This window comes from Monodelphis domestica, chromosome 3 (assembly GCF_027887165.1).
Source record: "Monodelphis domestica isolate mMonDom1 chromosome 3, mMonDom1.pri, whole genome shotgun sequence".
In the NCBI taxonomy this organism is placed as follows: Eukaryota; Metazoa; Chordata; class Mammalia; order Didelphimorphia; family Didelphidae; genus Monodelphis; species Monodelphis domestica.
In genome coordinates, this window is record NC_077229.1 from 185,616,264 (window position 1) to 185,642,957 (window position 26,694).

At 34.2% G+C, this 26,694-nt stretch overlaps 1 long non-coding RNA gene across 1 annotated transcript; it reads right to left on the bottom strand.

Annotated features, from left to right (window-relative positions):
- Positions 1-21,549: 21,549 nt before the first annotated feature.
- Positions 21,550-26,012, bottom strand: LOC107651861 (uncharacterized). The gene is made up of 3 exons (XR_001629062.2): positions 24,862-26,012; positions 23,740-23,848; positions 21,550-21,948 (listed from the first exon to the last, which is right to left on the bottom strand). It is a non-coding gene; the product is annotated as an uncharacterized LOC107651861 (long non-coding RNA).
- Between the last annotated feature and the right edge of the window lie 682 nt (positions 26,013-26,694).

A 26,694-nucleotide genomic window follows, 5' to 3' on the forward strand; every position in this document is an offset into this window, starting at 1 on the left:
TGTCATAGGCCATCCTCCTAAATACTTAATCCTTAAGTATGGGTGTAGACATTCCTGATTTTTGTTAGACTAAGTAGGGTGGAGGAATCTAATGTTTTCAGTAGGAAGAAGAAGTCAGGATTATATGCTGATTGTGTTGGTAGAATTTTTTTCAAAATTTTCACCATATGTATCTTCTCATTCATTGTGAGTTACAAATATACACACACTCACAAAAGCATGTGTGTTTACATATCCATACATCTATAAGTTCTGTGTCTATACATATGTTTAGCCATTCTTGTATAAGTATATGCATATGTGTATATTGTGTAATGTGACTCATTAGAGCAGCTATAGAAAGGCTTCATAGAAACTGTATTTGTCAAAGGACTTTTGAGAATCAGTCTTAATTAAACATTAATGTCTAAATGTAAATGGTGCACATCATATCTATACATTAAACTCGAATCCCAGCCCATAGAGGTATGCCTGTACACATGTACATGCATACTTGTACACATGCATCAAGCTTGTCCTACGGACCTACTATCTTCAAGCAGAAGGAGACGGTGCTCTCCTCTGAGAGATCTCTTGTCATACTGACATATGAAGACTATCTTTGTGGATGTAGTGAGACTTTTCATAAAACCTTGACTAGGACTATTAGTGTTTTATGAGACTTTCCTGAGGCTGCAGAAGAAATTTCTAAAAGAACAGTCACAGAGAGTAGAAACCTTACAGAGTAAGAATGAGGCCACAAATAGGTTGCTACAATAGAAAAAGAAAGGGAACACATTGGATGAGCTTATGAGGGCCGTTCAGAAAGGTTTAGGTCAAAACAACTCTCCTAAGCATCACTCATTGCCCTGGCCCCAAGCACTTGATAAGTGCTATTCACTGCCATATCTTTATAATTTTAGCTATCATCTTTTTTATGACTCTTCTCAAGGTTAAAAGATTTTGTGTTATTTATCAAAGGCTAGAAAGAAGGAGAAAGTTTGCTAGAATGTGTATATAGAAAGCAGGACATCAATAACCATTTTCCCCTGCTAAGCACAGAGTATCTGTTTAAAAAAAAAAAAATTGGATAGAGGATATTTTGCATGATTGATGTGGCATGGTCACAGTTCTCAAAATGAAGCTTAATTTTAAGACCTCTTCTATTTTTGCATCATGTAATCATGTGAATTTGATGAATATCACTGTTATTTTTATTTATGGTTGGCTTAAGGCACAACACACTAGTAGATTGAAAGTGTAAAGCCAATCACCATCCTTTTAAGGAAACGATCTACTACTTTTTCATTATTTTTCCCCCTTCATTTGTATTTCATTCATAAAAGGTGAAGGATTATGAGGTAAATTAGCTTATTACAACCCTATGTTTTATTAGCAGTAAAGTGTAATGTAGGCCAAAGTTGGAATGAGCCCTAAGCAGCAACCTTATTTAATTATCTTTTCATTCAATTTTCAGTCACAAAATTCCAAAAATTGATTCTCTATAAAAATGGGTAGAACTTTCTTTTAAAGAAACTTTCTTTTAAAGAACTTTCTTTTAAAGAAAACTGTCAATCTCCATGAGAATTACATATTATCTTAAAACATCATTTTTAATAAATCAGCATACCAGTGTGGAAGAATATTAACTCATGTGATGATTTTATGTTGTGCCAAGAAGATGATTGCTGTTTTACCTAAATTAATTTTTTTTATTTAAAATTATGGAAAATAACATCAAGGAAAAAAATGAATTGAATAATTTGAAAGCTATTCTAAATTTCTAGTCTTAAATATGAGACCACATTAATTATTCACAGAACATAATATATTACCTGAACTACATAGGTACTGATGAAAAGCAAACATATTCTGAGTTTTTATTTGTATTTTAAAAATGAAAATACTAAAATTCAAATAATTTTATAATACCTATTATGATCACTGAGAATAATGACAAATATGTTCTATTCATAAATGCAAAGGGAACATTTTTTTCTCAATTCAGTTCTGTTTTTACGATACCCTAATGGCAAATCTTTTATATAGCTAGTACTATTAATAAATCTTTGTTTTACATGCTGTAGAAACTCAGGCTCACAAAGATGAAGTACACAAGTTTATATGGAGGCAGCTGGTGGTGCAATAGATAAGAGTATGGAGACAAGGGTGAGGAAGATCTGGGTTAAATTTGACTTCTGATACTTACAGTAGGTTTGACCCTGGGCAAATTACTGAACTATGGTTTGTCTCATCCTCCTCAGCTGTAAAATGAATATAATAACAGCATCTTCCTCTCAGAAATTGTGAAGATCAAATAACATATTTTTAAAATGCTTATCAAAATGCCTAGCATAAAGTGGGCACTGTTTACTTCCTTCGCCAATTCTGCCAGCAACTGCAGAACTGGTACATGATCCAGTTCCTTCAAGGTCAAGATAAGTTCTCTTTCAACCATATTACAAATAGCTTTTATGGCACAATTGGAAACATCCAATTGTTGGGAACATCCTTTTTTTTCCCTTTCAACCCCATTACTAATTATCTTCCCAAGAAATTATATAAGTAATGAGGATTTTTTAATGAATTAATTTTTTTCAAGATTATATATTGATAACACTTTTCAATGATAGTTTTCTGACATTTTGCAACCTGTGTTCCTTCCCTCCCTCTCATCCCTACCATTTCCCCAAGATGGCACATAATTTGATAAAGGTTTTACATGTTATTATGCAATACATATTTTCATATTCATCAGGCTATGAAAGGAGACACATATAGTTTACACCAGAGATATAGATAAAATCATGGAGGAAATAAAGTCAAAAATGGTATGTCTCAGTCTTCATTGATTCCATCAGTTCCTTCTGAACAGAGTATAGTCTTCTTTGTCATGAGTTCTTTGAATTATCGATACATCACTGATAATAGTTGTTATTCACAGTTGATCATAATAATTTGTTGCTTTTACTGAGTACAGAATTCTCTTGGCTCTGGTTATTTCACTTTTGCATTACTTCTTTTTTGTGTATGCGTGTGATTATCTTGTTTATCTCTTATGGCACAATAATATTCCATTGCAATCATATACCATGACTTGGTTAGCCATTCCCCAATTGGTGGACATTCCTTCACTTTTCAGTTCTTTGTTACCACAAAAAGAGCTACTATAAATATTTTTTATTAGTACAAGTAGGACCTTTCCCCCTATCTTTGATCTCTTTGAATTATATACATGATATTTTTGGTCAAAGACTATGCATAGTCCGATGCCCTTTGGGCATGGTTCCAAATTGCTCTCCAGAATGACTGCATCAGTACCCAACTTCAACAACAGTATAGTAGTGTCCCAATTTTCCACATCTCCTCTAACCTTTGTCATTATAAGCAATGAGAATTTAATTTATTAATATATCTGAAATACCTTGAGCTCAAAGCTCAAAAAAATCTAACTCATTTACTTATCTATATTCCTTTTCCAAGAAAGAGGGCTCTAATACAGTGAATGGATTGCTAGCTTTCCAAGTTAGGAAGCAATCCTTTCTCTGACACATACTCATTCTTTAAAATGATAAAGATTTGTACCTGGCTTAGCATGCAGCTTCTATATTATGATAACTTTCAGAGTAAGTGCTGATTTGCATTGATAAAGGAAATGATTGACCAAGAGCTCCCTATATTTATAGAACTAAAATTTGTGTAAAAAAGCATATACATTTTTGAATGAGTATTCAAAACCTTAAATATGAAATATAGAAGGCACTCATCTCATATATGAAGAATAAACACCCACTTTTTATTAAGGAAATTCCCAGATTCTTATTTTTCACACAAAATATATCAGAACATTGGACTGGTTTCTCTCTAAACTGTCTGACTTTTTTCAATGCTCTTTTTATTAAAAAATTAAATAATGGAAAAACAAAATTTAATTAATAATTTAATTAATAAGAAAAATAGGTATTAACCTATTTTAATGAACTAACAACTTACCATCAGCCTGGCAAGGGGATGGAACAAAAGGCAGGAAGCAAATTGATCCATGGCAGTTTGTCTGGGAGATCAGTCAGAATTTGACATGTTGAATCTACAAATCCGATTTTTTTCTACACATTTTTTATGTTCCTCAGTGATTTATTGTGCATTTCATATGACCTTTTCATTGGTGGGGAAGGGGAGGAGGAATGAGGGGTGTAAGAAACTCTAATGATTCTAAGTGAAAGATTGAATTTTTCAACATCCAAAGACTGGGAGAATTTGTAACCATGAGGAGGGATGTTTTGGCAGAACTTTGAACATAAGAAAAGAGATATTCAGTAAGGAAATTCAATTGATTTTCAGTTGCGATTATTCAATATTTACTTGCTATTTGTGGGAGAAAGAAAGAATCCCAACAGATGTTACTGAAGAATCTACCATAGTATTTGGAACATATTATTGTCACTGTTATTTTAAGCTAATATTTATTAACTTTAAGCATTCTTTGTAGTAGCAAATTTTGAATATGAAAATAAGAGTGTCTTTAATGACCTTACCTCCCATAATGGTTTGTCCTATATTCTGCACTGGAATGTTTGTTGGTAATGCTTGGGAGCAGGGCCTGAATGCTAATGAAAAGAATACTAATTTCAAATTTTTATCTACTGACTTTTTGGTAAATTATGTAAAAGTATTGCTATTTTAATGTTAGTGGTTATAGTCATAAAATAATAAGCAACTTAAATAGTATTTAAATCAGGATAATTAATTTATATGAGTGAACTTGAATTTATACCTCAATATTTTGCATCAATAGAATCAACATAATAAACCACTGCTATATATATGATTCTATGTGATTAACTGTGATTTCATATGTTTCTATGAATTAAAACTCACTCATAGAAATTCAATATCTTGAAGGAAGGAAAGATATATAAGAATGCTCCTCCCATTGTAACCAATCATGATCACCACATAAATTCAACTGCACTTTTGCTCTATTCTTCTCATGAATTAAATGAAATACCTATGGGATGGCCAGAGGTTCACTTGTAGGTGATGTATTAATTCAGTTTTTAGACATTCCATAGTTACATTCCCTGTAACATTTATAGTTCTAATAGGCCTTGTTATAAAATTGCTTGTATTTCAGTGAAAATTAATTTTGTCATTCTCTACTATTTTTCTTTTAACATATTTGCATTTACAGACTTAATTTCTTCCTGACTGAACTGTTTATTGGAAAACACGAAATACAAATACTCCTATCTTTGAAAATAAGAAATCCTCTTCCCAACAAAAGCAACAGCAGAAGTAGCATGAAATGACCTGCAATAGTCACATAGAAATTAGAAAAAAATAGTTTATATTTCAGTAATTATTCAAATTTGAAATTCAGAATGCTGCTAAGGCACATAAGTATCTGATGTAAATTTTAGATCCTCTCTAGTTCTTTTGAATATTTCCCACTTTAAAAATCTAAATACCTGAGTAAACTACATTAGAGCATCATGGGAAATTAAAATGGAAAAAAAAGACTTCCTTCTTTGGAGTAGGGGCTACCTTTGTAGTCATTAAAACCTTTAAAATATCTTTAAAACAGAGAAGTGAATTAGATGAAACTTGCTACATCAAATGCAAGGCAATATATCATTTGCATTCCTAAAGCTAACTTATTTCTTGAGAAGGTCTATAGGAAACCTTGGAAAGTGAACAAACTCAAGGTATTGAATGATTCACCAACAAAGGCGTTCAAAGGAATTTTGGAAGGATAGCTTTGAGGATGAACTGAGTTTTTATATCACCAATTTCTTTAATATTAAATATGTTCTATCACTCATCTGACAGTCTTATATTTGTAGTTGATATTCCTATCAGACAGTAAGAAGGGATTTATGAAAATTATGAATGGCAGGCTGAGGATTTTATACTGTGAACAAATGATAAGGAGCCACTAGAGATTTTGACACTTTTGGAGGGACTTAAATCTTTGTTTTAGGAATGCCAGTTAAAAGCTATGTAGAAGATAGATTGGAGAGTGAAAAGCCTGAAAGCAGAGTACCAATTAGGAGTCAATTAGCAATAGTCACATAGGAGGTAATAAGGTTCTGAATTAGGGTAAAGAAATATTGTATGAGTTGCTTGAAGAGAACAGATATGAGATGTGGCAGAAAAAGTGTTTTGAGCTAGCTAATGAAAAAAGGCTGTTACTATAATAAAGGCAGGTTCAAACTTAGGGTGGAACAATAATTAAAAGCAATTGATGGCCTTGGCATGATGATGAGGCATCTGTAGGACATCATGAGAATAAGACATGGTATTATTAAAATTTTTGACCAGCAGAATGCCACAATGATACTCAGTACTTAGAGCAGGTTAATTTGGCATTGACAGGAATGGGACAAAAAATGTGGAGAAATCTCACAAGAAAAACAATCAAGTAGATGGTAAGAAATTTTTCCCAGTATCTGCCACATATGTATTTATCTATCCATATATGCATATAGCTATATTTGTGTGTATGGTGGAAAGGAAAACTGAATCAAGCTCTGGACTTTCTGCCACTGAGTTGGAGTAAACAGCAGTGGAAGGTTCCATTGAAATTAATGAACAGCAATGACAGTTGGTGTGGAGAGGGGCAACTGGGAGTGACAGTTGGTCTCAAGGGTCTCTCTTTCCTAGCCCAGGACTGGAAGGAGTCTCTCTCCCTGTCTCAGGGTAGAAGTACCTATGTTCCTGGATCATTTCCAAATATGTGCTCTACCTGGATTCCCATGTTCCTGTCATCGAACGAAAGGATTTAAGGGGAGCAGTTTGAACTGTAAGGTCAGTCTTTAGGGGCATCAGCTCAAAGAAACAGGCCCAACCAGCTCTGAAAGTCAGAAACTTTTCTTCATCTTGATTTCTACATTTTTTGACTTTGAATTTAATAAAACTAGCACAGATTAGCATAGACAGGAATAAAAGAAACCCTCCATCAGCCTGTGAGGCCTGGCCTCAGTTCAAAAGCTGAGAGACTCAAACCCCATCTAGGGAAATCCAGATTCCCTCTTCCCTGATATCTCCCCAATTCAAACTTATTATTAAATCCATCCTTATTTAAATAACCACAGTCAGATAAGAGGACTATCATTTCAAGGGGACAAAGAGGGAGCTGAACCTAAGGACAGACATTCAACCATAAATGGTCCTTATGCTTCTGGAAAAACCTTGGTCTAGGGGGAGGCTTGTCCATCAGGAAGGTCCATGCTTACCTGCCTTGGGGAATCTTCAATATCAATCAATAGAGAAAACATCCTCTCAGGCTATCATAGTTAGGGCATTTCTCTGGAACCCCATTTTTCAAAGACAGCCTCTCAGCAGGGGGTAACTCGTTTTACCTCACCAGCATCCATATTCCCTCTGTCCCTTCAACTCCTCCATTCCCTGTTACAAAACCCCTATACTTTTTCAATCCCTATAATCCCTTTAATTATTACAGTATATATATATATATATATATATATATATATATATATACATATACACTTCTTAGACAAAGTTAAAAATATAGTAATATAAGAATAATAAAAGCATGTTTCTTAGGTCAGTTTCTTTAAAGATAAGAACTTTCTTGAAGGAACTCCCCAAAATAGCAACTTAAAATAATTTTGTTGTAACCAATGGGCATGGTTAACACTAAATGTTTCCTTTATGACAAATTTATGGATATAAATAGAGCATCATATTCTATCAAAATGCTCTGCTACAATTATTAATGTTTGGAGATTGCTTTCATAGATTACCAGGAATAGAACGTTCCTTTATATGGTATGGTGGGAGGATTTATCTAATTAAGTTTCCCAATGTGTGGGCCAAGTGAGTTCCTTTCCTCAAAAAAATTTTTTTTAAACATCCTTAAAATTTAATATGTTCAAGGGACTAAAGGGTCAGGTTATTGATATAACATCCTTATAAAAGGAATTTTAAAAACTTATGATGAGCTATAGTCTCACTCAGATGCATGGTTGGCAGTCTACCATGGCATACTTAGAGGTGGCAAATGTGTCTAGCTGAATTATATGCACAGCATTCTGACTATAAATCCTTATTGAGATCAATGTCAACAGGGAGAAAGAAGGAGTTGTCTTGCTGGATTATAAGGAAAGGAAGCTAAAGAAGTCTCAGTGGGACTCAGACACAATATATTGCAAGGGGCAGGAGAAAGAGAACAGCTGGCTCAGTCCAACCTCAGGATACTAGGAGCAGAAATTAGCACAATACAGAATAAACAGTGGGAAGAAAGTAGTCCTTCTCAATCCAGCAGGAACAGAGGTCTAGCAGGACATAGTGCAGGAAGGCAATGAACTCAGCCCAACAGGGTCCATCCTCTGCAGGAATGGGCAGAACCTAACTCCAGCTATTTGAATTGAATAGCTGCAAACTTCTACACAGTAGGTTGCCCCTAGCTACATACAAGTGCTGGATAATACTACCTCACCCCAGTAACAGCTAAGTTTCAGCATATAGACAAAACCAATAGAAAAAAATAACTCCCAAATGACTAAAAGACAGTGTGAAGATTAAATGTAACTCTCCTGATTATAACAATGAAATTAATTAACTCTCCCTTGATAGTAAAGATTAAATTGTACCCTTACCTATTTTTAGATTTTAATCACCAAAAGTATAAACACCCTACTGAGAATAGTGGGGAGATCTGCCCATTTTTTAGATTTAATCACCCATTTGACACATTAAGTGGGAGGTCTGTGACCCATGTGTGAAATAGTGGGTACCGAATAAAAATCAACTGACTGCTCCTGGGCAGTCCTAAAAGCAAAAGCATCAACTGTGATTGGTAGATGTAAAAATTAGGGGAAGTGATGCAAAAGAAAATGCCTTTAAAAGGGAGTCACAACTGCCTGAGTGCAGTTCAACTTGGAACTCTCACTTGGAGTGGAACCTCCTGTGAGAGAGATTTCTACTGGGAACTCTACTGGGAGTTTGTCTTGGAGTGGAGGCTGATAAAGAATCTGCTGACTGGACTGGCACATGGTGAGTGAAAAGCTGATTCTTAATTTCTGTTTTGTTTGGTTTTTATTTTCTGAGAGAATGGCCTAAGGAAAGACTTATCCTCTAGAGAGACTTTCCCAGACTTCCCCTCGGCTTTGCCAAGGCTGGTTGAAATTATCTATCTCTGCCCAGAGGGTCCAGGAGTAAATTACTTATTGCTTACACTAGATATCTTACCCTATCCTTTCTCTGATTTCCTTCTTCATTCTTCTATATATTTTGTAAATAAATTATAAATAAATCTCTTTAGAATTAATTAAATTCCTAGAAACTACTCTTAAATAAGTCCAACCCTTTAAAAAAAAACCTTTTCCCACTTACAACAGAAAAAAAGCCTGATGCTAGAAAAAAATCTCAGGAAGAGAGATGATGAAAATACAAGCTCAGAAGAGGACAATACAAAGATGAAAATGTGTGAAACCTCAGAAGAAAATGTGAAAAGATTTCAGGTCCAAAATCAGTCCTTGGGAGAGCTCTAAATAAAAGAATAGGAAAACAAGTAATAAGAAGCTTTAAAAAATAATCTAGAAGAAAAAAAAACTAGAAAAAAATCAGCAACTTAGAATAGAAACTGTCTGAAGAAAACAGTCTCCTAAAAAAAAGAAATAAAATACCTCAAACAGAAAAAATAACTCTAATGCCTCCAAAAAAAAAGAAAGAAAGAAAATGGATCTCCCCAAATTAGAATTTAACAAATGGATCCTAACAATTTCATTAGACAGCAGGGGACAATAAAATAAGTTCAAAAAAACAAACAAACAGAAGAAATTTTGAAATCTCTCACTAAAGAACACTGACCTGCAAAATACATCTAAAAGAGATAATCTAATAAACATTCAATTGTCTGAAAGCAATGACAAAAAACAAACAAACAAAAATCTTGGACACCATATGAAAATAAAGTATCAGGGAACACTGCTTTGATGTTCTTTAAGAAGAGGGAAAAAATTTATTGCCCCAAATCCTGAACGAATAGCCACTTTCTAGAATAATAATAATAATAATAAAAATAATTAATTTACCAAAATATATTAATAAGAACCTCCTTAAATTATCAAGATCAATATAATTTCAATTATCTCACAAAGAAATGAAAGATTCTAATATAGAATCATAACTCTTGGTTTAGAAGTGACCCATAAGCCATCCAGCCCAACCAAGTTTGCTCTTTCAATCCACATTTTTTTCAGATGAGCAAATTGAAACTGAGACTGATTCAGTGATGTTATATAACAAATTAAACCAAAGAAATTTTTCAAGAAAAAATAAAGAAAAATTTATAGATTTGTAAGACACTCAAATATTTTTAATCCAGAATAATTGTCTGATTTTCAGGCATTTTTATAATTAATGACCAAAATCATTGTGGCCCTAATGCTTTTGTTTATTCCAATATAGTTCAATTTCAGAGTGCTAAGCTCTTATTTTAGCATTAAACATGGACTGATAGAATCATAATATTTTAGAAGCAAAGAAGCTATAAAAGGCCATCTTTTGTAATACCTTTATCATATTTAAAAACACCATTTGTATAAATGATATCCCCAAAGTAATGTCAGAGTGGAGACTAGAAACCAAGCCTCCTAAAAATTAATCTAATATCTAATCTAGTCTAATCTTAATCTAATATCCCTGTCCTTATATAGTTCACTCCTACACTTAATTAGTAGAACTAACTAGCTTTCAAAAACTGTTAAAATCAATATGGTTAATACCTCATTTTCTTTCTCAAGACACTTATGAATTATAGGGTATCTTATAGGATCTTAGTATTATAGATCTGAAGTTAGAAGAGATATCAGGACTATCTCCTCTAAACTATTTTACAAATGAGGAAAGGAAGACCTAAAGAGTTAAGTTGAATTGACCAAAGATGCACAAATAAATTCCAATATTATTGAACATTTTACATAGTACTTTAAGGTTTGCAAAGCACTGTGAATATATTATCTAATTTGATTTTTCTCTCAAAATACTATGAAATAGATATTATCATTATTATTATTATTATTATCATCATCATCATCCCCATTTGAAAGGTGAGGAAACTGAGAATCAAACATTTTAAGTGATTCTCACAGGATTACACAGCTGTCAAATATGAGTGTGAAGAGTTACGTTAACTAGATTATCTATTAGTTCCCATCTAATCCTATAATTTTGAGACCCCTTTAATCAGTCTCTTGTTACTATCATGCATGGTTTAATATTGTACTGTAAAAAGGCTGGAAAGAATGTTAACAAAGGAATATTAAAACCATTAGTTTATGACTCCCAGACTTTCAGATTTAAAAAATCAAACCCTAATCTCTCTTCTGAAATAATATTAAGAACTGCCCATAGCATATTTTGATCTAGCTAATCCCATAAGCACCTCAAACTCAATATATCAAAAATAAATCTCTCTGTCTCTTTCTGTCTACCCCACCTCTCTCAATCCACCCCCCCCCCCCGGACATCTAGATGGAAGAGTGGATAGAGTGTTGGGTCTGGATTCAGTAACTCATCTTTCTGAGTTCAAATCTGGCCTCAGACACTGACTGACCATATGACCCTAGGCATAGTTTTCTCATCTATAAAATGAGCTGGAGAAGAAAATGGCAAACCACTCCATTATCTTTGCCAAGAAAATTTCAAATGGAGTCATGAAGAGTTGCAATAAACTAAACAATAAAACTAAACAATAAACTAAACAATAACAATATATATCTTACACCTCAAAACCCAGCCTTCTTTAGACTTCTCTGCTTCTGTTGGGGTCACCATTATACCTCTAGTGACCCAAGTTAACATCAGTATCATCCTAAACTCACATGCACTTCACATGTCCAATTAGCTTCCAGATCTTGATTCCAGTGCTACAGTGTCTCTCTTAGATATCTCCTTCTTTTACTCCTATGGATACTACTCTAGTTTAGGCTCTCATATTCACTCTTCTGTTTTTTTTCTCAAGTTTTTTCATATCACAAACTGGCTCATCACAGTCATTGAAGTCATTTTTTCCCCAAATGTTCACCTCTGACCCCATTCTTGCCATCACTTAATAAATTTCTATGGCTCCTTAGTACCTCCAGGATCAAATATAAACTCTTCTGTTAGCATTCAGGACATTTCACAACTTCTTCACCTTTCTAATTTTTGAGTTTGTGTGTATATTTGTTCCTCTGTACAGTCAGTCATACTGGTCTATTTGCAATTCATGAAGTGGATACTGTCACCCACAAAGGACCTGAACCTGAATCTTGGAAGCACAAGGACAAGGGGATCCACAATGTTCTAGAAAGAATATAGTAAAATAAAAAGAAAAAAAAGAAATGCCTCCATGGATACATCTTGGTAAAATGTCTGCAGAGCAAGTAAACTTGCAAAGGGAACTTTCTACTATGACTGGTTTGATCAAGATGGAACTTCAGGAAGTGGATTAGGAAAATTGCTTTTATTTATATCACCCTCACATAGCCAGTGATGGAGTACATATAGATCAATAATAGTGTTCCACTGATCATGTGTCACATAGAGTTTAGACTATTGCTTCACCCAGTCTTTCCATATAAAGTCTGAATATTTCCTACATCCTGCATATTTTCATATAAACCCAATAATTTTAAAGATACAAAAGCAAACATTGATCTGTCTTTCATTCACCTGTTATAGATTTCACTCCACCCATTATAAAATAGATATCAATGAAGAGTGAGGAGTGCATGTGCTCTTCTTATTTCTCTATATCAAAAGGAAAATGATGAACTTGAACAATTTACTATATGTTAAGGCTTTGTGATTTCATCTATGTGGGAAATCCCTTTATCAAACTCACTGAGTTTAAAATTTAATGTCTTAGAGTTGCCTGGAGGTCACTAGCTGTATGAAAGTGGTGTTTGAACCCAGGTCTTCCTGACTCCAATTTTATTACTTTATCCACTAAGGCATGCTGTTTCACAGGATCAAAACTAGCCACTACTCTACCTGGGGCAGGGAGGGTGATGAATTCCATTGGGTAATGCTATTCATCATGGAAAAAAATCATGTCACAAGCTTATCTCTTCCAGAGAGTGTGACAGTCAATCCAATAGACAGAAATTTCATACACATGTAAAACTCAGTGGAATAGCTCATTGGCTATGGGAGGGGGAAAGGGAAGGGGAAGGAAAGAACATGAATCATGTAACCATGGAAAAATATTCTAAATTAATTCATTAAATATAATTTTTTTCAAATAGAAAAAAAAGAAATTTCATGGCAATAGTCTCTTGGTATGGCAGCTGGGATCTCTATGCTTCCCACCATGAAAATATCATGAGGTGATATGTATGAATGGAGGTCCATACAGGAAGGAGGAATGCTCTCTTGGGATGGAAGTATGTCTTCTCAAGATGTTAGTGCTCTGTTTCTCCCAGAGCCTCATTTATGCCATGCAATTTATAAGTCTGAAACCACTCCTACAGTCAATAATGAGATGGGAAGAAAAAGATAGATGTTTTTTTTCTTCCTTTGTCTCTCTGTCTACCTCTATATGTGTTTATGTCCTCATCTATATTCTGTCATTAGAGAATGGAGAAAAGACTATCATATTTAATACTCTACATATTACCTAGGATGTTGTGCATGTTTAATTAAATTAATAGCTGAAATATTTTTCCTTAAAGCAGAAATGTATGCACTCAGTTGATTGCAAATTTAAATCACCGAAACTGCCATGCCTGGAAGGGCTAGTTTTGATATCCCAATTAAAATTTTCTGTAATATTCAAGTGGAACATGTTTGGAGCTTAATGGTTACTACATATAGATGTAGAAGAATATAAGTTGACAACTGGACACACAATTATATGTTACATGGTCTTACTTGATTACATATACATACATTTTACATAGAGCCATGCTATGTGGAGAAAATATATGAACTATGCCCACTTATTCTGTTTGAGTCAAAACAACCACTAACAGTAAAGAAACTTTAAAAAATGGACGATGCAGGGAGATAGCCACTGTCATTCTCTTTGGTATTAACGTACCTTTACATTTTGAGGAAAACATGGAGAACAGTGTAAAAGCTAGTAAAAATGATTCTCAATTCATCTTCACATAAATTAAAGATTCATCATGTAGCCAAGTTTTCACATACACCAGCCTCCAAGACAAGACTAGGACTCTGGATCTATCTTGGAAAGATAAAGGGCTGAGTCAACCCTATGGGGATTTAAAATTGTGGCTCCAGGGAGTCTGAGCTTTTTGAACATGGAACAAAAAGCAGAGTATTCTAGAATATATGAAATATGAAGCTGTCTGCTAGGCTATCGTGGGCATGAATTTGTATTGACTACATTTGGGATCCTGATGACTAATGAAAATGTATTTATCATAGAGGGGCAAAAGCATTTAACTTCTTATGAGTGAGAAAATCCAGATCTCCTGCGTATTTTTTTACCCATTTCTAAAAATTTAATAATGAAACTACTTTCACAGTTTTGTCAATTATTTGTTATGATATATTTCGTATCTTAAAAATAATTATGGAGTATATAATAACTCCTTAATCTAGGTCTTAATTACATTGTTTTGGGGCATCCAATGGGTATGGTTTTTCCTCTACAATTATGATGCAGCAATCCTTAAAAGAACCTCATTCTTCAGATTTCAACCAGTGTTGGTCAGGGAATGTGTGATGACCCAAATTTTATTAATCAGAAATGGGGAAGACTACAGGTACTGAATATTGTATATACTATTCAGGCTCTGGTTTTGTGGGTGAGTTTCATCTCACTTATTTATTGCTGAATAGAGTTTGATGGAGATGGGTGGGGAGGCAAATTGAGAAAATAATCAGAGTTTAAAAAAACAAAGACTATCAAAAAACTTATTTAAAGAAACTAAAAAGCAAATTTAAAAAATCAATACTAAAATATTTTTGATTACTAAGACTGTATGAGTTAATATATATGAAAATCCATAAATGGTATCATTTGGGATTATTGTATGTTTCACAGAAAAATACAGTAAATTTCTATCTGCTTCTAACATTGGCTGTAGGTATGATATCTAGAAGGCCACAGATATACCTGGTTGTCTGTGGAGCCCCTTCAAATAGTCTAACTTGAACTGTTCCACTATAGTCTCAGAATAGACTTCCACCTAGACCTCAACTCTAATTTTAGGCAATAAAATCTTTTAATTCCTAGGACTGTTGTAGGCTAAAACTTCAGAGACATTTTGGAATGTAGGAAGGACACTCTAGGTTTTCCTTTTGCCCCAATGCATGCCATAAAGTAATTAAGATTTATTTGCTTTGTTAAAAGATAGCTGCTAAAATAAGGGAAAGGAGTGTTTAATGGAGAGTAAAAAAAAAAAGACTGAAATCTTTTTTTAAGCTCCTAGGTGAGAAAAAGAAATAGGAATGTTGCCACCTGAAAGTTATTCTAAAAGCTTAACAATTCAAACCCTACCTCCCTACATTAAGCATCCAGGGATTGTTGGGTATTCTCTCAAAATTTCTTGGAAACTATAGAATTTCTTGTTCCTACTTTTAAATTACTTTTTGTTGGCTTTAAGATTTAGCCTATTTCCTGTGGGGCGAAATCTTGGAAATCAATTTATCTGTTTAACAACTTGTAATCTCTGGAATTCTCATTGAGATTTTCATTCCTCCATAATAAGCAGACAAAATGATGACATCAAAATTTCAGAGAGCACAAGGAAACAGAACTTGAGTTCTTTTTCTCCTTTAAGTGTTCTACAAGAAGCTTTCATGCTGTGCTCTTGGAATATTACTGTACACATTGCAATTTTGCAATCGTTTTTCTTAAGGGCATATTGCAGAGGACAAGTGATACTGAGAGCATCTAGAAAAAGTTTTAGCACAATGTCTGTAGTATGCTATATTGCTAGAAGAGTGAGTTACCAAGATTAGAGCAAATGATAATGTTTGCCAGCATTTTCAAGGCAATGTTATTAGATTTTGCGCCAACTTTATTACTCTATTAAAGGAGTAAACATGTCAAAGGGAAGGCAACTTCTTCCTCAAACTGTTTTCTGGAAGTGTTTTGGCCTCACTGCAGAGGCTGACAGCCCCTGTAGTGCTTATCTTATGTTTCTTAATACATAACCACCATTCACAAGGTCCCAGCTAGCACCTCATGTCTCCCACGTTGAGTTAGGGCAGGTAACAAACAGAGGAGTATATTTAAAAACAACAACAACAATGGTGAAGTTGGTAGATTAAATCCTTTAGGGTCAGTAGATATAATTCATTCATTACTACATTCATTATTCTAGTTTATTATATGAAGACATTGCCAAAATTAGCCCCAGAAATTTTCAAACAGAGACTGGATGATTAGTACTTGGGTATGTCATAGTGAGTATTCCTTCCATGTATGACTAGGGCTCTACGGCCACTGATTCCCTTCTAACTCAATTTTCTTTGATTCTATGAAAAGTGATTTTGTCATTATGGGCAAACTTCTTAAGACTACCCAAATTTATAAACTAATATGGGTTCATAGACTTATCGAAGATGATGCAACTAGCAAATGTCAAGGGCATGATCTGAATTTTTGTCTTCTTAATATCAAGGTCAATAAATTATTATGTCTCTGTTGTATTACCTCTCTAATTGCTCAATTAACACACACAAATATGTCTCTCTGTAAAGTATTTGAATATTGTGGTGACCAAGGTGAGAAATATTCATAATACCATGTTTGGAATTACCCATAAATGTTAGAAGGGGTGGAAATGACCATAAATCATGATAAAAAATTAGCAATAAGTGATTGTATACAACTTTTTAATCATTCTATTCTCACGTTTCTCTCTATACCAGGTCAAATCTTGCTTGTCAATTCCATTACAAAGTGAATCTTTGAACAAAATTGCTTCTACAATCAAGAAAGCTGATTTTTATCATCTAGTCAAAAAAATAGATGGGGAAATAATTTAGACAATCTTTTTATTATCATTGTCAAGGATCAACTGTGTCTCATGTGATTTGAGGTCATTATACTAAAGTATCAGGGAAAAATCCAACGAAGATGCTCTCATAATGCATACATGGCTGTGTTCCATGCACACTTATGACTTGAATAACAGCAAATGAGAAGGTATGATTAGGTGACAATTGGTATTAGTGGGCAGAGTTGTCACACACATAAGCACACAGTTCCATCAAAGTATCTACCTCACTGAAAAGCTATTTCTATGTTTGAGAGTAGTTTGGGCAGAATAGCACCTTTCTTCTACACTGGTATTAAAGAACAAACTGATAACATCATAAAACTTTGAGTTAAGATTGAATGTGAAAAGCCAGTTTTTGTATAAGCACATTAAAAGAAAGAGGGATCTTTTTGTTCAGTCATTCCTCAGTGGGTCTTCCTCAGAGATATCTTCTCTGTTAAGGCATCCTTTTCTTCAACAAGCCATTCCTTATTCTTCTGTTAGTGTTTGTATGTTTAAATGAAAGAGAAAGGTTTATTAATATCTGCTTAACAAAGAATATCAGATACATCTGTGGGTTTTGGTTGCTTTTTTGTGTGTTTAATTTGGAGATTATTAGGGAAGTAAGACCAGAGGGGAGGTGCTGTTCCCCAAAATTTTGCATCTAATTATATTAAATATGTTTATATTTATTTACTTTTTATATTCATTTTGCAGATACTTTTAATGAAATGACCATTTCTCCCATTAGAATGTAAGCCCATTGAGAATAGAAATTGTTTCACTCTTCGTGCACGTATCCCTAGAATCTGGCACCAAGGAGGTGCTTCTTATTAAATATTTGTTGATTGAATGAATGACTAAAGCATTTATTAAGTGTGAATGAGTGAATAGAGAGAAGGCAATTCTCATACATCTATGAGAACTCATGTACATTACCCACAATCAGTGTCTGATTGGTTTTTAAGTTTCATTTGGAAATAGAAAGCACTTTGACCTCTTTTGGAGCTGAACATGACAGAGGACTGCTGAAAGTCTCTTGGCCTCCAGGAGCTATTAAAGCATTTAACTGTGGGGAAGCTCATTAGTCCACCAATTCATTACCGCCCAGCTCCACATTCAGTTGGCACTGAGACCAGGGTTTCTGGTGACCCTGAGTGTTTTTCCTCCACCGTCATCTAGGGGAACATTTTATAGCTGCCAGATACTGCACACATATTGCTGGATTTCCAGGGAATGTACAGACAACAGGAGGACGTGCATTTATACACACGTGCATACTCACAGAGGTTTTATATGTAGATTGGCATGTGCAAAAGATTGGGTTACAAGGAAACAGCTTAAGATCACAAGCTGACTTGGGGAGAAAATGGAATGCTGTCAGCAAATAGCCCAGCAGTACATCAGCCTCATACCTTCCCCAGAGGCACTTCACACAAGAAAGGAATGGAGCCAGACAAAAACAATAGACGAGCAAACAGCATGCACCACATGATAACCAGCAGGAAAATGCAGGATTCAGACTATGTTCTGATTGCATGTACGTGCCAAAGTGTTAGTCTGATTCTAAAAAGAAAAAAGGGTTTCTAAACATGTTAAGTTTCTGGTTTTATATGTCTGACAAGCAAATTAAGCAAATTAGGTGTGCCTACTAGTTACTGACTAGGTATTCAATAAAGCTAATCAAAAACAGCAGCAAATTTAACCAGTAAAAGATGGTGTTATGAAATCACCTGAACATACTATTGATACCAGTGTAGGACAAAAGAGAAATTGTGTTTAAATGAAAAAGAAAGGTTTACTAGCATGACTTAACAAAGAATGTCTGATTTGTCTGTGGTTTTTTTGTTCTTTTTTATGTTTAATTGGGGAACTAGGGAAGTAGTGAAGGCAGAAAGAAGCTTTCTAGGTAGACTCTCCCTCCCAACAAAATGGTGAAGTGGTTTGTTCTCATTCTCTGCCTGCCTCTTTTCTGCTCTGTTTCACCCTTTATAACACCCATTCTTTTCTCTTTAAACTCTTAGTTCCTTTAGTTCCCTCTAAAATTCTGCCCTATCCCTAATCCAAATCTGATTTCCATGGAGAATAAAACAAAAAAACAAATAAACAAAAATTCATTTATCGTCACTTACACTTTGAAGTAAATTTAAGTCAGAATGTTAAGTTCTCCAGACTTATTTTCTCATGAAACATTATTATTAATTTTAAAATGAAAGGCTTTGTTCTCTATCAAAAGATTTTTTTTTTTACTATCAGCGAGGAAGTAAGGGAAATTTAGAAAGGTAAGAATAGGGCAGCTTCTCATTTCATAAGCCACACCTCACAAGGTATAAAACTGGTTCTTCCCTTTCTCCTCCTCTCCCTCCATCTTATTCTTATTCTATTTCTCTCTCTTCCTTTCTCTTCTTGGGTCTATCTATTCTCATTTTACAGACTAAGAAAGTATGGGTCATTCTTCAAAGTCTTTCCAACAGTAGAGCATGTATGAGTTTGTACATTTCTGGCCTCGCCTTTGATAATCTAGGTCTACCCAATGCTGTGATGAGAGTGAAAATAGGACTTTAATGAAGGAACTATATTTTGTATTCACAAAAAAAACAAGTCAAATATTTTCTTTCATAAGCTGACCTATTACATTATCTTAAAATACAGTAGAACTTTATTCACCTTCTTTTTCTCCAAAGCAATCTTGTTGTATTTATATTTATATTAATGACAAGCTTTACCCAGATACCTTTAAAAAGACCTTTTTAACTAGAAAATTGGACATGGGCAGAGCATGTGCATCATGTGGCTTCAATACTCTGTAGTATCTTGCTTTCAATTTCTTCTTTAAATTTCTCCTTCATACAGTTGCCAAAATAATTTTCCTAAGGCAACAATCTGATTCTGTTACTCTCCTACTCAAAAAATACTTAACAGGTTCCTATAGACTTTAGTGTAAAATACAAATGCCTCCTCGGTCTGGTATTTAAAACTTCACTGAAGTTATGCTTCAGCCTACCTTTTCTAGACATCTCATATTACTCCCTTCACAAGTTCTTCAATATTATAGCCAAAATCAACTTGGCATTCCATTTTGACTCCCAGCAGTACCCTCTCCCATCCCTAAACATCATACCTGGAATTAATTGCTTTTTCACTTTTCTTTCTCATATTCTATAATATACTTCAAGTATTAATTCAGTTAATAGAACTTTCCCCATCCCCTCACTCCCCCTCTCCTACCATAACTAAACTTATATTTAACTCTTTCTATCTATCTCTCTGCCTCTCTGTCACTGTCTTTCTGGCTTTGGCTCTGTCTCTCTCTCTGTCTCTGTCTCTGTCTGTCTCTCTCTCAATAGATCTATATATCTATCCATCTATCCATCTATCCATCTATCTATCTATCTATCTATCTATCTATCTATCTATCTATCTATCTATCCATCTATCCATCTATCTATCTATCTATCTATCTATCTATCTATCTATCTATCTATCTATCTATCTATCTACAAGACATACATCCTTGATAGAATAGCTATTTTTTTAGGACAATTTTAAGAATATCACTGTGAGTGGCACTAAGAAATATAACTGTCTGGAAGGGATTGAACTGAATTTCACTCAGGCCTTACCTGACTTCCCTCAGGTCAATTCTTTTCTTATATTAGAGGTTGGAGATTTAGTCAGACTCCTCTCAATTTTAGCCCAGGGTCAATGGATATGAGGGCCTTGGCTTCATTTGGCTCATTTCTTTGCTATTTTGTGGAGTTTTTAAACAGATAAAAAGAAGTCCGTTATGCAATAATACAAATATCATAGCACCAAGCCCCAAGATGAAAAAATCCCTAACACACATACAGAGTTTTAATTTTCTCCTCTAATTTAAATTTAGGGATTCAGAGTTAAATTCTAACTACTTCATATAATATTATTAAAAATAGTGAACATTTATATAGAACTTTAAGATTTACAAAACACTTCACTTGTTTTATATCTTCTGAGACTTATTACAATCTTGTGAAGTAGGAACTATTATCATCCTCATTTTACAGATGAGGACAATCATATTGAAAGAGTTTAAATGATTTACTTAGAGCTGCACAGTAAATATATGGTATAGAATTGAGTTCAAATCTTCTTGACTCCAAGTTTGCTGCTTTTTCCAATATACTACACTATCTACTGCAGCTCACTAACCCAGTGCCAAGAACATTCTAAAGAGTTTGTATTTTTAAAATTCAATGGAATTGCTCTATGATTATGAGGCCTTTTGTTTTCTTTGTACTACTCCTAAATCTATGTTTATGCCACTTCTAAGTATTATTGCTAATTCTGTTCTTAGGGAGCAAATATATTTCATTCAATCTAACAAGCATTGCTAAAGTGCCTATTATTTACAAGATGCTCTTATTATATACAAGACAGAAATGAACAGTAGTCTCTGCTCTTAAGGAGTTTGCAATAGATAGAAATAAAGTATATGAGCAAATTATATATACATACATAGATACATGTATATATTTATACGTATCAGTGTATGTACATATATCTTTAACATACACAAATGTGAGACTATATATATATATATATATATATATATATATATATATATACACACACACATAATCTTGAAGATCAAACATTAATGATTAGATAGATCAGGAATGGCTTCCAATTAGGAACTGGCACCTGAACTGCACCTTGATGAAAGTTAAGATTTAGAGATGAGGATAGAGTACATTCTAGAAATGAGGGACAGCTTGAGCAAAGAAGCAAAGGTGGTAAATGGAATACTGAGTTCACATAAATAACAAGTCTTATTCTTTCATGTGTCAGCTCTTCACATTGTTGACCACTTCTATTATATCCTCCTTATGTCTTTTTTCCTTCAGATTAACACTCTAGAATCCATAAATCAGTTCACATAGGACAGAGGTGTTCCAGACCCCTTTATATCTTAGTAGTTTTCTTCTAGATGCACATAAATTTATCTCCCTTTTCATCTTCCATGCTAGGAGAAGAGCAAACATGTAACATTTGGGTCACACAGCTTTAAAATCGAACTCCCCCTAAAGCCATATTGGCAAACTTATGGCACAAGTGCCAGAGTGTGTTGGAGTACTCTGGAAGGGGCTGCTTCCCTCTCCCTCTCCACATACACTTGAAGATATTTCTCGCATTACCCACCCCTCTGCCTAGCAGCCCAATGGGAGCACTTCCTCCCTCTCCTCTCTGTGATAAGATGGGAGGCTCACATGTGGCATGAGGGTTGCAATTTGGGCACTTGGTCTCTAAATGTTTTGCCATCAAAGCTCTAGAGTAACCAAGGCCATCTGCTAAATTAAATTCAAATAACCTTTACTAAATACCTTCTGTTTTCAAGGTACCATGACAGGTACTGAGAATACAATGAATGTAATAATATCAGCCACAATTTTGAGGAGTTTATAACCTATTATTTTTTCTCTTTTCCTTTTGTTCCTTCCTTTTCTTTTTTTACTATTTCTTTTCTCCTCTTTCCTTTCCCTTCTCTTACCCTCTTTCCCTTCCTTTCCTTTCACACCCTTTGCTTTCCTTCCTTCCCCCTCCCTTTCCTTGCCTTTTCTTCCACCCTATATCTTCCACTCCCCTTCTTTCCTTCTCTCCATCTCCTTCCCTTCTTTCCCTCTCCTGTCCTCTCTCCCTTCTCTTCCCTTTACTTCCCTACTATTTCCTTTTCCCTTCCATTTCCTTTTCCCCTTCCCTTCCCTTTTTTTATTGCTTGCTTTTTGTTAGATTCTGTAATTTTATCAGGACCTATGATTTTGACTTATAGTCTCAACACTATCACCACTAATGTATGTAGATAACACTTTTATAACATATAGCCAGTGCTACATGGTGACTGAAAATTTAAGTTACTTGTCAATGGTCAATAGTTAGAATTGTCAATAAAGAATTGTTAATATATTAGAAATACTTAAACCCAGTTCTTTCCTGACTGTAAGACAAATCCTGTTTCCCATTCCACTTTACTACTTCTTAACCTAGTAATTATAATTACTAGGTTGAATGTGAGCATTATTATCAGGAAAACATTACCAATAGAACAATTTATTGCATTACTTTTCTTCACCTTTCAAGTATTACTTTTGACAAATGACAGCTTGAATCAAGCTTTCTGGTAGTTTGACTTTTAAATAAATGTTTAAAAAAAGCATGTAAAGATCCAAAGAAATGTGAGTAACCAAAAATAAATATCTAAGAGACAACTATTGATTGCCACTCATAGCATTATAAATGAATGCTGTGACTTCGATTTGATAGTTAAGCTATGGTTACAAGCCATATCAAGACATTTGGCAATTTCTGAGCTCCTCTGAGCCTGAAAATTACTTTTCTCCTAAAAGCTATGCTACTCAAAGATATGACTTGATTCTCTGGTTATAGCAGTTGCTATGGAGATATTTCCCAGGCCCTAAAAATTCTATCTAGGGAAAATCGGACAGAAGATATAATCCCTAAATTAAATACATTTAGAGTATCCCCACAAATGCAAATGAGTTTCCCCAAATTCTGAAATAGAATTAATGGCAATATGAGTAGGAAAATTATAGGCTTTGGACTCAAGGGATCTTTGTTCAAATCTTGACTCTATCTCTTACTACCATTATGACCTGATCTTGTATGTCAAATTCCCTCTCCTGGCCTTGGTTCTTACATCTATAAAATGAAGATGTAAGTCTAAATAGTCTCTAAGTTCCCTTCTAAAGCTAAATCTATTAATCTGATGGACAAAGAGGATTCAGGTCTGTCAACTTACATGTTCTCTGTTCTTCTAATAACTTCCCTTCAACAAGCTTCTTCTGTCTTCAACAAGCTTCCTTCTGAATCTTCATTTCACCTTTTCCTATTACCACCAAGGATTTGATCTTTATTATTTTCAGAAAAAGGAAAAAAGAAAAAAGGAAAAAGATTATGATAATTTATGATTCATATTATTTGGAATCACAAGCATCATTTAGAATCTAATCAGTTATTTATAAATAACTTTTTCCCCTCTCTAATCACATCTGAATTTGTCCTTTATTCTTTTTTTAGCTACTAACTTTCCATTTAGTCTAAGTAGATCATGTCACTCCCTAACTGGTAAACTCTAGAGACTTCTTTTCATCTACAGGATCAAATACAAATATAAAATCCAGTTTTACTGTTAAAGTTCTTCATCATCTGATCCACTTCTACCTTATTAGGCTTAATACATATTCCCCTCCACATACTCTGTAATCCAGTGACAATGATCTACTTTACTGATCCTCTCAAAAGAAATGCCATCTCCCTACTCTAAAAATTTTCACTGACTATATCTTAAGCTTGGAATTCTATACCTAATCTTCACCACCACTTAGCTTACTTTGCTTTTTTTTCAAATCCTAGCTAAAATCCAACCAAACACAAGAAGTCTCTCCTAATTCCCCTTCATTGCAGTCTTTTCTCTACCAATTATCTCTATTCTATATGTACATAATAGTTGTGTATATACCTATATACCAACATAAATATAAATATATATATATGCATATATATATATATGTGTGTGTGTGTGTGTGTGTGTGTGTGTGTGTGTGTGTGTGTTTGTGTGTGTGTTTGCAGGTTATCTTCTCCATTATAACTTTGAGGTCCTTGAGAGTAAGGACTGCTTTTTGCAGTAAAGCCCCATAGCTTAGGGCAATTACCATCACACAAGTAGATTGTTACTTAATACATACTGATTTAAATATTCAGTTTTCTCTTTTCTCTCTTGCTCTACTGTGTATTTCCCTTATTCTTACAAAACTATCACCTCCTGTGGATCTACTCTTTAACCACCATAATATGTTTCAATCTGCATTTATTTTTGTATTACTTTCATTTCCTTTCCCCACTTTTCTTTTCATTTTCTTACTTGGTTCTTGAACTCTTTTTTTAGTTCCCCCAGAGCTTGTGACCAATCTTCATTTTTTTGAAAGTTTGCTCACTTTCTGCTGTTGCTTCTATATTTTTCTCTTTTTCTCTATAGAAATTTTCCAGTAATTCCAATAATTTTTGTTGTTATTGTTGTTGTTCTTTTTGTTTGTTTGGTTTTTTTTTTTTGGTGTTGTTGTTGCTTATTCTTTTTACCACTAGAGGACTGAGATTCCTGCATGTTGGTGGTCACCACTTTCTTAGCTTCTGTCTCTCAGGGCTTTGACTTGGTACTATCTTCCTTTCCCTGTTAGAAATCCAAATGAGAGTAGATGTTGTGTTGTTTAGCACACTTTAAAGCATTTTTGTCCTGAGATTATCTTCCTACCCCCTGTTACTTTGGCTGTGGCCAGCAGCATTTCTGCCCAAACTCTGTTTTTTAGCCTTAAGTCTCACTGCCAAAGCCTGGCACATTCCATCTGTGGTGCTTTCAGCTAGACCCTGAGAATTTGGAGATTGGCCTGGCCCTCACTTTAACTGGAACAGTAGGTTGTATGAGGGATGAGTGGCCAGCTTTTGCTTGATTAGTGCCATTTCTCCCCCTTATACTGTGGGATTCCCTTCTCACTGCCTACCTTTTACTCTGTATCCAGTGTAAGAGCCCCTTTACTAGCCTAATTTTTATTTCTGTCCTTTTGAGATACTTTGTAATGATCAGTTAGAAGGAAATTCAGAAAGCTCCTACTATTACACCACGATTTTGGCTCTGCCTTCAATCTGCATTCAAAGTTTATCAGTTATCACTCTGGAGGTAGATAGAATTTTTCATTAGTTATTATTTGGAATTGTTTTGGTTCAGTGTCAATCAGGGTAGCTAAGTCTTTCACAATTGATCATCATACAATATTGCTGTTATCTACAATGCTCTCCTGGTTCTGCTCACTTCACTGCTTCAATTAATATAAGTTTTTTTCAGGTTTTTCTGAAACCATTTTGCTCATAATTTCTTATAGCACAATATTATCCCATCACAATCATATGCTACTATTTGTTCAGTCATTCCCCAGTTAACAGGCATACTCTCAACAGTTTCCAGTTCTTTGCTAACACAAAAAGAAATGCTAGACTATTTTTGTACACATAGGTTATTTTTCTTTTAATTTGATCTCTTTTAACATTCTAAGCAGGAGATGTAATTGTTCTCTTTTTTTAACATGTAGATACAATTTTTAATAATTGTTTTTAGTGCTATTTCATTTTCCCTTTTTTATTTAGAATATTTTCCATGGTTACATAATTCATGATTTCCTTACTTCTATTTCCTCCCCCTTCCCAGAGTTGACAAGCAATTACACTGGATTATACATGTATCATTGTTCAAAACCTATTTCCATGTTATTCATATTTGCAGGAGAGTAATCTTTTAACATCAGAAACCCCTAATCATATCCATATTGAGCTATAGGATTAATCATATGTTTTTCTTCTTCATTTCTGTTCCAATAGTTCTTTCTCTAGAAGTGGATATAGCCCCTTGAGATTGTCCTGGGTCATTGTATTACTGCTAGTAGAAAAGTCTATTACATTCAATTGTGCCACAGTATATAGTTCTGGTTCTACTCCTTTCACTCTGCATCAGTTCCTGGAGGTCATTCCAGTTCACATCAAATTCCTCCAGTTCATCATTCCTTTCAGCATAATAGTATTCCACTACCATCAGATACCACAATTTATTCAGTCAATGGATACCCCCTCATCTTCCAATTTTTTGCCACCACAAAGAGTGCAGCTATAAATATTTTTGTACAAGTCTTTTTCTTTATTGTCTCTTTGA